A 12,830-nucleotide genomic window follows, 5' to 3' on the forward strand; every position below is an offset into this window, starting at 1 on the left:
TAGTGGAATCCTCAGGTATTATTAATGGTATAAAATTCAAAATCTTATTTGATACTGGTGCTACAAATAGTTTCATTTCGTCATATGCATTAAATAAATGTGGGTTGACAGCTTGCAAACAAAATGATTTCAAACAGGTAGAAATGGCCTCAGGAGAACTCCAATCAGCAGACTTAAGTGTGGAACAATGCAAAATTGATCTAGGGGTCTGTTCGACTAAATTGAAAGTTTATGTCACAACCCTAGGAACTTATGATCTTGTTATAGGTATGGATTGGTTAGAAGCTCATTAAGCTTGGGTACACTGTTATGGGAAAAGAATTCTCGGTATAAATGATGAAATAGAGACGATCCAAATTCAAGGTATCAAGAGAAAAGTATCTTTACGCTACATATCAGCGATGCAAATGAAGCGTTGCTTAAGGAAAGGTTGCCAAGCATATGCAGTTCAAGGAGTAAGCAAAGAAAAAGAACCATCCTTAGAACAATATCCAGTGTTAGCCAGATTTCCGGATGTATTTACAAAGGAACTACTAGGATTACCCCCTGAAAGAGGCTAGATCTCACAATAGAATTGAAACCTGGTACTCAACCAATCTCTAAAACACTTTATAGAATGACAGCTCCAGAACTTCAAGAATTGCAAATTCAATTGAAGGAACTATTGAATATAGGACACATTTGACCTAGTGTATCACCTTGGGGTGCTCTTGTAATTTTTGTCAAGAAGAAAGATGGTTCTCTAAGATTATGCATAGACTACTGAGACTTGAATCGAGCTACAGTAAAGAATCGATATCCAATGCCTCGAATTGATGACCTCTTCGACCAAATGAAAGGAGTTGTTGTCTTTTCAAAAATTGATCTACGATCAGGCTATCATCAGCTAAGGATTTCGGAAAGCGATATTTCTAAGACTGCATTCTGAACACGCTTTGGGCATTATGAATTTACTGTGGTACCATTTGGGTTGACTAATGCACCAGCAGTATTCATGAACCTTATGAACAACGTTTTCCGCAAATATCTTGATCAATTTGTACAAGTTTTCTTAGATGATATTCTCATCTACTCCAAGAATAAGAAAGAACATGAAGATCATTTACGGATAGTATTATCCTGCCTCAGAAAACACCAGTTATATGGAAAGTTATCCAAGTGTTCTTTCTTTCAGGAAAAGATTCATTACTTAGGTCATATCATATCTGGTGAAGGAATCTCAGTAGATCCTGAGAAGGTAAAAGCAATCATGGAATGGCCAATACTGAAAAATGCACATGAAGTGTGAAGCTTTATGGGTTTAGTCGGTTACTACCGAAGATTTGTGGAAGGGTTCTCCAAAATTGCAAAGCCAATTACAACTCTTCAACGTAAAGGTGTTAAGTATGAATGGACTGAGGAATGTAATAAAGCATTCTTTGAACTTAAAAGACTGCTGACCAGTGCACCAATCTTAAGAGTCCTTGATATGGACAAAGATTTTACTATATGTACTGATGCATCCAAGCAAGGGTTAGGTGCAGTATTAATGCAGGATAGAGGAGTAATAGCATATGCCACAAGAAAATTAAAGCTTCATGAAGAATACTACGCCACTCATGATTTAAAGTTAGCTGCTGTAATACTAGCTTTAAAGATATGGAGACACTATCTAGTAGGACGAAGCTTTATGCTTAAAAGCGACCATCAAAGTCTACAGTATCTGTTCACCCAAAGAGACTTGAATGCTAAACAAAGACGATGGAGTGAATTCCTAAGTGAATATAACTTTGGAATATCATACATTAAAGGAAAAGAGAACATAGTGGCAGATGCTTTAAGCTGAAGACCCCAAATATTTTCTCTCATACCTATCAAAGTAGACTTAAGGCAATGAGTACTAGAACATCTTATAAGAGATAGCTGGTATTTAAAGGTAAGATCTAGTCTTGATAGTAAAAAGCCAAAAGAACCTAAATTTGAGGGATATGAACTAGAAGATGATGGAATCTTGCGATTTTATGGAAGGATGTATATTCCTGATAATGGGGATCTCCGAGACACCATTCTTGAGGAATCCCACAGAACAGTATATTGTGCACATCTGGGAGTAAAGAGAATGTATACTGATACCAAGAAACTCTTCTTCTGGTCGGGCATGAAGTGTGATATCATTCAATTTGTTGCAAAATGTCTTGAATGTTAACAAGTAAAAGTTGATAATTGTCATCCAGTAGGTCTCCTGCAACCTCATGACATTCCTATGATCAAATGAGAGATCATTTCTATGGATTTTATCACTGGGCCACCTCTTCACAAAGACATAATGCTATTCTGGTGGTAATGGATAAATTAACGAAAAGTGCCCATTTCATTTCCGTAAGAAATACTTACGAAGTTGCTGACATAACTCGAGTATTTATAAATGAAATTATTAGATTTCATGGAATACCTAAGAATATTATATCAGATAGAGACTCGCGATTCACTTCAAGATTTTGGACTTGCATGCAGTCAGCCTTAGGAACTCAACTAAATTTGAGTACAGCTTATCATCCTGAAACTGATGGGCAAACAGAAAGGGTAAATCAAGTATTAGAAGATATGTTGAGGATGTATGTGATGGATCAGCAATCACACTGGGAAAAGTACTTATCCTTGGTCGAATTTTCATATAATAACAGTTACCACAGTTCAATCAGAATGCCTCCATTTGAAGCATTATACAATAGACCTTGCAGAACACCGTTAAGCTGGGACAGGTTAGAAGATCGGGTGATAGTAGGGCCAGAATTAATCTAAAAGATAGAGGAACAGGTAAAACAAATTAGACAATGGTTAAAAAAAGCATAGGGTAGACAAAAGAGTTATGCTGATGCCCATAGAACTGACAAAAAGTATGAAGTAGGGGATCAGGTTTTCGTCCGCATCAAACCAAATAAAAGCACTATCCGATTTTGAAAAGGGACAAATTTGTCACCCCGATTTATCGGACCATTTAAAGTCATGGAAAGAGTTGGACCTGTCGCCTATCGTCTTCCACTGCCACCTCAATTGCATAAAGTTCATAATGTATTTCATGTATCTGTATTAAGGCATTACATAGCTGACAAATTTCATAACCTTCAATAGAAGGAACTGCAGGTATCGGACGAGGGAATCATTTCGGTCGAACCGTTACGTATACTGGAACGTAGGGTTCGATAGCTCACGAATTGTCTGGTAGAAAAAGTTAAGGTCCAGTGGGACAAGTATAGCCCTGGATCGGCTACTTGGGAAGATATGGAAATCATATGTAAAAAATACCCAACTTGTGTCAATTTTGAAGAACTTTAACCCATATTTTGTATATATTTACTTTACTTCAAATCAGATACTCAAAACCATTTTGGAAGGATCACATATAAAAGTGAATATTTATGTTATTGAAATATGATATATGTTATATGCTTAATTCTACTGGTATGTGGATACCAAGATGGGATATGTTATTCAAATTAACCTTAATGAGTTATGGATACCAAGGTGAAGTTCAATATTTGATTAATCTTGCTATAAAATCTAAATCATGAATTATGATAGGAATTAAGATATTATAAATTTTGCTTCATTTATGCATATCGATATAATTAATGAGATAAAAATAAAAGAATAATTACAATTTCAATATGAAAGTCAAAAACATGAGCAGGACATGACCAAATATATTATATTAGAGATAATAACATGTATGAGCTATATAGAAATTGTTTATTTTATATATATATATATATATATATATTGATGCATATGTTATAATATATGGACAAGTGTTTACGTTGTAGCTAGCATTGTTACCAAAACAGCCACGTGATGACAAAAACTTCAGTACAATTAAGACTCAATGAGGTTCCATGAAAGAGCATTGACTCAGGTCCCACTAGGAGGGGTGGAGGTATTGCCCACTGTTTATCCTCCAAAACCTGGAGTCATGGGAGGACTATGCGAATCACACTCCCCTAGACGTGTGATGATGACTGTCAGATGCCTACTGGGCAATCAGGTTGATATAATCGATGTTGATACCCTTGAGAGTCTATGAATGGTTAATCAGTATAGCTGACGCCATGGCACACTCTAGTAGAGGACAGATAGAATGGAAACGGAAGAAATTAGGAAGGATAGGATGATTTTGGAGTAGCTTGGGGAACCAACTGGGGCAGAACATAAATATTATAGTTGTAAAATCTTAAAATATTTAAGAAAACAAAATTTTAAATACCCATATAAAATGAATTCAATCTTGAAATATAAAGACTTATATACTCACATTAATCACTAATATATTTTAGAAACCCTAACTTCGGGACGAAGTTTTTGGAAGGAGGGATGTATGTAATGACCCACCTATAAATAAAATACGAGTATTAGCATACATACGAGACCTCCATACGATAGCTACGTATGCATGGACCTGCATGTATCGCACTATATATAAACTAGTTACTACAGGAGGAGATATAAATTAAGGTAATAAATTAATACCTCACCAGAGTATCATATATATGATAAATCCTTAAAACCAACAGAAAATGTTAATTTTAATTTACAATTTAAAATTAATAAAATAATAATATAAATTAATTAAAATTACAAAATTAAATAAATTTAATTAATTCATTAAAATAATAAATAAACTTTATTAAATAAAAAATACATATCCAAATAAAAATCAACGAAATCAAATGAGATTTGATAACATAAAAGTTACACGTAACCAAAATATTGACACGAATATGAGAAGAAGGCGGTAGATGAGGAAATAAAAGAAGGAATGAAATCGTGAAAGAGGGGGGAGAAAAACCATTTTTACAGAGGGAGGAAAGATGAGAACAATTTTGGAACATGGTGGCACAACTATGAAGGGAACTTGAGTCTTGATTATACTGGAGTTTTTGGGCATAGGGGAATCAGATTGCTTCAATTGGAAAGCTTTCTGAGACTGGGTACCTAGGTTGTACCCAGTTCAGCAGGGAGGTTTTGGCTCTTTTAGTAACATAGTCGGACAAGAATTATAGCAGAGCACACACATTTGCAGCAGAGCAGACAGATTGGTATTCATTAGATTAATCTTTCAATTCATTAGATTAATTTTTCAAATTCAGTATTCAAATTTCATGTTCTGGTATTTATAATTAATTTGAAATTAGGGTTCTTACAATTTGCAAGAAGGATTGAGGGCTGACTTAGTGTGGAGGAAGTCTTTGTCTAGGTCAAGAGTCTTGGATTATCTTGAGAAACTATTAAAGCAAGAATTTTTCACTGGGTTTTCCCCTATATAGGGGTTTTTACCTGGCTGTTTGCCTACATTTGTTGTCCTTGTGCGATTGTTTTGGTAATTACTTGATGAACTAAAAGATAAAAGAACATAAAGATAAAAGAATCACAAGTAATTATCTATATAAGAAAATCTTTTTTCCTTTCTGATTTTCTAACAACAACAACATTTTACAATGAAGACCTTTCTTGGTTGGACTTGGACCCACCTCCACAGGTTGTAGAGGTTGATATACCAGAAGCACCAATAGTAGCTTCAGGGCTAGGGGAATCAAGCCATAATCCCATTGCAGACTTGGATGCTACTCATTCTTCAAATGAGGATGAGGAGGATGTTCAGGATGATGATTGACGACATTGACAATTAGCACTTGTAGGTTGTAGCTATAGTATTGTATAATCTAGACTATAGTATCATACTTTCATGTTATTTTGGACTATAAAGCAGTGTTGCGAAAATCGCGATCTTTTGACTCAGCCGATTTTATCGCCCAATTTTTACAAAGTTTGATTTTTCGAAAAAAATTGCGACTCTCTGGGACAACATGTTTTATAAGAAAATTGATGAGTTTTATTTCTCATTTTTAGCAGACAACGGACTTGTTTGAGAGCTGAGGAGGAGAGGAAGGTGTCTACTAGGGCAGAGGAGGAGAAAAATGAGAGATTTTAGCATCCCAAGCAAGAGAACTTCGTGTTTGGACCAAATTTCTTCGGCAAACCATGGTTTCCAGGTATGGGCACCAAATTTGGCCATTTTGTTTTGGTTTTTTCTTGTTTTTGCTTGGGTTTCTATAACCCATTGATTATCAATGATTTTTGAGTGGATTTGATGGTGTTTTTTTTTCATTTTTGTTGCATAGAGTGGAGAGAGTTCATTTTGGTCAAAAATGTAAAAGCTTGATTGTTAGATTATTTTTTTCTTGTGCTCTATTTTTTTGCATCATTTTTTATTGGGTTTGAATGTGCATTTTTTCTATTATTGTTGGATTGAGTTGAGGTTTTTTTTGTTTGTCAAAAATTCAATGTGTTGTGTCATGTATGTAATTTTTATTTTTATCTTTTTAACTTGCAATTCTTATTGTGCCATAAGTTCAGCTTCAAACTTCATCCTACATTAAAATTCAAGAGTTCAACCAAGTTACAAACATGCTAATGAAATTGGACCCTCTGTGGGAATTTGGTGAACCTGATGGAGGGTTTGATAGAATAAACTTGTCTTGCAAGTTGTATGGGCAGCATATATCAAGGGGGGTTTATAGATTGAAGTATCATCTTGCACAAATCTCTGGACGTGATGTAGGGCCTTGCACCAATACAAATGCGGAAATCATCTGAAGAGCCATGAGATCATTAGAAGAATTAGAGCAAGACAAAGTGACCAAAACAGATCTGAATAAGCAACTAGCAAAGAGTATGTTAGGATGTGAATATGGAAGTGGCACTGGTTCTACTTCAGCATCAATGTCTACGACCAACCCTATAGCTACCTCATCATTTTTTGTTCCTAGAACCATGGCTGATTCACAACCATCTATCACTTCAATGCTTAAAAAAAAGGAGAAAAAACAAGCTAACAAGTTGTTGGGCAAGTTTCTCCTTTGGAGTGATATTCCTTTCAGCGTTGCAAGGAATAATCCATTTTTCCAGCCTGTTGTTGATGCTATTGCAATTGTTGGCCCAGGGTACAAAATCCCTTCTTATGATGACTTTAGAGGCCGCATTCTTCAAGATGAAAAGGATGACTGCACCAAAAGATTGGAGAAGTTTAGGGCATCATGGGCACAAACAGGATGCACTGTGATGTCAGATTGTTGGACCGACCAAAAGGGGAGAAACCTTATAAACTCCTTGATTAATTATCCCAAAGGGACAATGTTTATGAAATTTGTCGATGCATCTTCACATATCAAAGATGCAATATTATTATGTGATTTGTTGGATGTGTTTATTTTGGAGGTGGATGCAAAACATTTTGTCCAAGTCATAATGGACAATGTTGCAAATTATGTTGCTGCTGGCAAGATGCTTATGGAGAGGCATCCTATTTTATTTTGGACACCTTGTGTTGCACATTGTATTGATTTGATGTTGGAGGACAGGAAAAATTTCCTTTGTCAAAGATATTGTTGACTCATCAAAAAGCATTACAAAATTTATATATAATCATGCATATGTGCTTAGCTTGATGAGAAAATTCACCAACAACAAGGATTTGGTGCGCCCCACCATTACACGGTTTGCCACCAGTTTCATATCTTTTCAATCCCTCTTGAATTCTATGTGGGATGTGAAGAGAATGTTTTTTTCAGATGAGTGGCGTGCTTTAACATTTAGCCGCAAACTAGAGGGAGAGGCCATATGCAGATTAGTTTCATACCAGGAAAACTTTTGGGTTGGAGTGCAGGATATGTGCAGCGTTATTGAACCTTTGGTAAAGGTTCTTTGATTAGTTGATGGTGAGAAGCCCACAATGGACTATTTGTATGAGGCCATGGACTGGGCCAAAGAATCCATTCGGACCTACTATGATGATAAGGGAGATGAGGGGTTTCAGAAACAACTCCTCCTATGGGAAGTGATTGATGAACGATAGAACAACACACTCCATCGTCCCATTCATACTGCAGGGATCTACCTGAACCCCGCATTTTCTTACCCATGTGGCTTCTTATTTGATGGCATGATGCTGAGATCATGGATGGATTCTTAACCTGTGTTCAGAGGATGGTGCAATCTCCAGTAGAACATGCAGAAATCTCCAAAGAAATGGAGATATACAGGATGGCAAGTGGCACATTTAGCTTTGAGATGGTTATGGTTGATAGGAAGACTAAAATGCCAGGTATTTTTTAGTTTGTTTCAAATTTCATTGTCTCTTCAGGTTCATAACTTCATACTTTGCTTCAACTTTCAACTTTCGTTTTTTTCTTATGTTTATCTTATTTGTAATTTTGTTGTAGATGCATGATGGACTCGCTATGGTGCCAGAGTACCCCATCTGCAAAAGTTTTCCATTCAAATCCTCAGCCAAACATGTAGCTCCTCAAGATGCGAACGTAATTCGAATGTATTTGAAAAAATACACAACAAAAGCGCAACAGGTTAAACTTAAAACTTAAAATATTCCAAATTTTCAATTAATTTTTTGAATTCATTAAATACTATTTTTTTTATAATTATTATTTTATGATCTTTGTACAGGTTGGAGTCCCAACGACTTAATGACATGGTCTACGTCTACTACAATCTTTGATTGTGGGTGAGGCAATTTGAGAGGATACCTGATATGGAGGCCATCTCATTGGATGGGATTGACACCACTGCTGCATAGAGGGTTGAGGCTGAGAGGCCTCTCATGGAGTTTGTCGATGTTGGTTAGAGCAGGGGGTAGTGGAAGGCGTAGAGGGGGAGGAGGAGGAGGAAGAGAAACAACAAGAGGAGGAGGTGACACCACCTAGCTAGGCAACCCCTTCCACTAGTAGAGGACGTGGTCTACCTCCTGTAGCTCCTATTTCTTCAGCTTCTAGAGCACAACAGAGTCCACTGCCAACTCCACTAACATCTACATCTAGAGAGAAAGGGAAAGCTATTGCATTTTTTCGCAAGAGGGGCAAAGGAAATCAATAGTATTAGTTATTTGGTTCATTTTATTGTATATGACATTATGACTCATGATATGAGATACATTATTATATTTTTTGTTGATATTTTGACGCTGAGTAGGGACTCAGGAGTCAGGACTTACTATTCAGGGCATGATTCACTGTTATGTGTGATGTAGCACCAGAAATGATATTACGCATCTTATATATTAGTTATTTTATCATATTTATGTGTCAATGTATTTATTTTATGTTGTAGATGCTTTAGATATTAAAAAAAAAAAAAAAATGAATATTTTTGTATCGATTTTTTCCCGATTTTTACAATTTTTTTCCGATTTTTTCCCATCGCCGATTTAATGCCGATCGCGATTTTCGCCACATTGCTATAAAGGCCTTTTAGAGCATGCTTCTTGATGTTTTTAACTTTTTTGGTTCAACGATGTTTTGCACTAAGTGCTATATTGGTTATATGCACTATTACTTGCTATATAAATGAGATCTTTTGCATATTTGTATATAAATGGTTTGGATTCATATGGATTCACATGAATATATATGTTTTTTCTTTAAAATATGAATATTTTATGTATTTTTGGTAAATTGGTTATTTTCCGGTTCCAGTCCGGTTCCGACCAGTTATTGGCCCACAAGATTTTTCAATTCGATCACCAGTTTGGTTATGATAACATCGGTTATACCCATTGCCACCTAAAAAGAATCTCCCTTCACTTTAGGCTGTCTTTCCTTCAATGCAAGGGTGTCTTTCCCTAATATCAAATTGCTAATCTATCTATTAGCACAAAATAAAAAATAGATTAGTGATTTGTCTGTTTCATGATCTTCTTTATATAGAGGGTGAGAAGACAAGTAAGAATGAGTGCCTTGTCATTTTGGAAAATGGTGTCAAAGCATTATATGCTGAAGAAGTTTGAAACATGAAGGAGAAATTAGCAAGTCATATTATACATGAACATTACCAAAGAACTCAACCGCATTGATGCAAACAACTGTATTATAATCCCATTAAGATGTTTTGTCATTTAACAACTCAAAAGAAACAGTGATTACATCAAGGGACAAGGAGGGCATGAGTATCTCTCCAAAATGTCATTTTCTAGCATCCAGACAGTCAACAAGAAGCATGTAACATATCTGAAGATAGAGATATACTAGCAAAATTTCATATGGCAGCAATAGTATCAATATGATCTATACTCCAAAAGAAGATAACATGGTTCACCCAAGCTTTTCCTCCCTCTGACCTACAAATTTACAACACCCTTGGCCATAATGGTAGATTTTCTCCACTTGAACATCTGATGTGCAAATGAGAAGAGCTCATCCTTTTATAGCCTTTTCTCCTCAACTAATTTTACAATAAATATTATTTGGAAAAGTCTAGAGAGCCTTAGATCCTTCTTTTCTCCAAGAAAGGTCTAGAAATGCCACTTGTACTATTTATCATGAGCAAACTCTTGAAGATTCTTTTTTTCTTGAATAAATGGGCTGCTTTAGGACCTTCGAGGCTGAGGGTTCTATTTTAGATAATCACTTTGTAACTACCCTCAAAATAATGATAGGTGTGGAGTCAAAGACGGCATTCTTCAAGGTAGAGAATTAGTTCTTCTTGGGATGATAAAAGAATGCCATCCATCTTCATTAGAGCTAGTGCGTTTCTTCAAAGCCTCCTTCAAGGTGGACACTTCTACTGTGGTTAGGGTTTGCAGCAAATTTGAAATCACTGCAACTCCTTCAATATTGTTTAAATTTTCTATTATGACCATAATTATGAAAAACAGCAGCCAGTCTACACCTACTAGCACTCATCTGGTGGTAATCTGGGCTTTCTGTCAAAAGATATCTTCTCAGGATGCTGGGAGCTGTTAATCAAGTAGAGAATCCATCTATTGCTCAAGTTCCTTGCTCATATTTTTGACAGTATGCAGTGGCACTTACTATCGTCATGACCTTTGAGTCTTGTAATGCCTCGTCTTTAGCTTCGCCTTTGCCTCGATAGCTGTATAATTATTGTTTTCGACCTTTAACATTAATAATAATTTCTATATATATTTCTTAATGTTTTATGATTCCATACGACTCCTCATTCCCTAATTTTTATGGGATCTTGGGGTGTCAATGATTTCAAGTATTTGATTTGTCAACTTTTGTCAGGAAAAATAAAATTTTATATTTTGTACCTAGCTTTTCAGTTTCATTAGTACTAGAAGCATACTATTTTCTCCTCTCTGAAATTTCAAGTTTAAAAAAAAAATATGCTTGTTTGATTTTTTGATAGAGATTTCATGGTGAAAACATTTTGTCTTATGTTAACTTTGTTTCGTAATTGTCATCTTGTACCTTGCACATGGAAATTGATGTACTGTTCGTATGTTGTCTTTGCCCAGATCAGAGGAGATTGGATCAAACCAGGTGCTGCTGTTATTGATGTTGGTACAAATGCAGTTGATGACCTCAGCAGAAATTCAGGCTACAGATTAGTAGGTGATGTTGCTTTTGAGGAGGCCAAGGAGGTTGCTGGATGGATCACTCCAGTACCTGGTGGAGTTGGACCAATGATTGTCGCAATGCTTCTTAGAAATACAGTAGATGGTGTTAAGCGGGCCTGTGACTGTAAGTCTTCAAGGTTTCGTGAAGAAGCATCATGCTGATATGTTCATTAGAAAGAGCAGGTCTTCACCAAATATTTTTGGTCTACAACATTTTATTGCTTTCCAAAGAAACTTCAATAAGAGAGCTTCACATAAAGCAATTATCTTAAAGACTTGTTATCATCGAAGAATGTTTCCCAACACTATAAAAAACATATTTATAGTATTACGTTTCCGCCAACAGTAATGGTTGCATTATAACTTCTGTTATTAACTCCATCAAGATAAGGAGGTCTTCCATGTGGGTAATCTCCCAAGCTGTGATGAGTGATAAGATTAACACGGAATAGTGAGATCATTGTTGTGATTTGTCAATATTATTGCTTTAACAGAGGCAGATTGAAATTAAAGTAGACAGAATATCTACTTTGATTTACCCCATGGAAAGGCTTTATTTCTCAAAAGAATATTATGTTTCAAAGTATTTTTTCTCTGTTGAAAAGAGTTTAATTGCTCATAATTACTTGCTATCATATTAAAATTTACTTGGCATCTTAGTTTTTGTCATGTCCCTTCTCAAATGCATTTGTAACAGGGTGCTGCTACACAATTTTGCACAATTTTGGCTAAGTAAGAGAACCCATCATTTTCGACTTAGGGACTAAGGGTGCAATTCGACTTAATTTGGTTGCTAGTAGAATGTGGGGGCCACCCACATGGGAATTCGAATTGGCCCATTCAAATAGCTTGGAGGGAAAGTTGAATAGGTGGATGGAGGGGCCCACATGAGGCAAGGGAGGCCCAAGGAGTTATAAGGAGGGAGCAGCTCTCATTTTGGGATTCATTCATACATCTTGCAAACAAAATCACTTGATTGTTCACTCTGCTGTTTAGTTGAGTCAACCGGCTGTTTAGCCACGAATCTCTCAAGCGGAAGATTCAACCTCTACTTCGGGGGACCATCCATGTTCGCCCTAAAGAGGCAGTTCTATAAGGATTTTAGGAGTTTTGGGGCAGTGACATAGCACCACCAACCAACGCAGAGCAGGGAGTGTGTATTTCTGGGCAGCCAAAGAATACGCATAGGGAGATAGAGAACAACAGAGATCAGATTGTTTGCCGGAGAGTTAGAGCGCTGAGATAGCAGCAATAGACCAGCATTCGTGCTGAGTTTTACAGCCAGCATTCCAGCAGTTCGAATTACTGGGCTAGGGGACAATGCAGAGGCCACTTAACAGTTTTTCATGGAGCTTAGGAGCAGGTGTCTTAGGCCAAGAGCTCACCCAGGAAGTCAGGGATTGGATAGAAAGGGTCAGCCCAA

At 36.3% G+C, this 12,830-nt stretch overlaps 1 pseudogene across 1 annotated transcript in view; it reads left to right on the forward strand.

The window, feature by feature from the left end:
• LOC149168521 (bifunctional protein FolD 2-like) overlaps positions 1-12,040 on the forward strand; it is a 411,410-nt pseudogene extending 399,370 nt beyond the window's left edge. Inside the window, exon 5 of the transcript XR_016259750.1 lies at positions 11,306-12,040. The product of XR_016259750.1 is annotated as a bifunctional protein FolD 2-like (transcript). The remainder of the gene's footprint in view (positions 1-11,305) is intronic.
• The last annotated feature ends 790 nt before the right edge of the window (positions 12,041-12,830 follow it).

Source organism: Pinus tabuliformis, chromosome 4_2 (assembly GCF_031772625.1).
Source record: "Pinus tabuliformis cultivar Carrire ecotype Pingquan chromosome 4_2, CPIR1, whole genome shotgun sequence".
NCBI classification, from domain to species: domain Eukaryota; kingdom Viridiplantae; phylum Streptophyta; class Pinopsida; order Pinales; family Pinaceae; genus Pinus; species Pinus tabuliformis.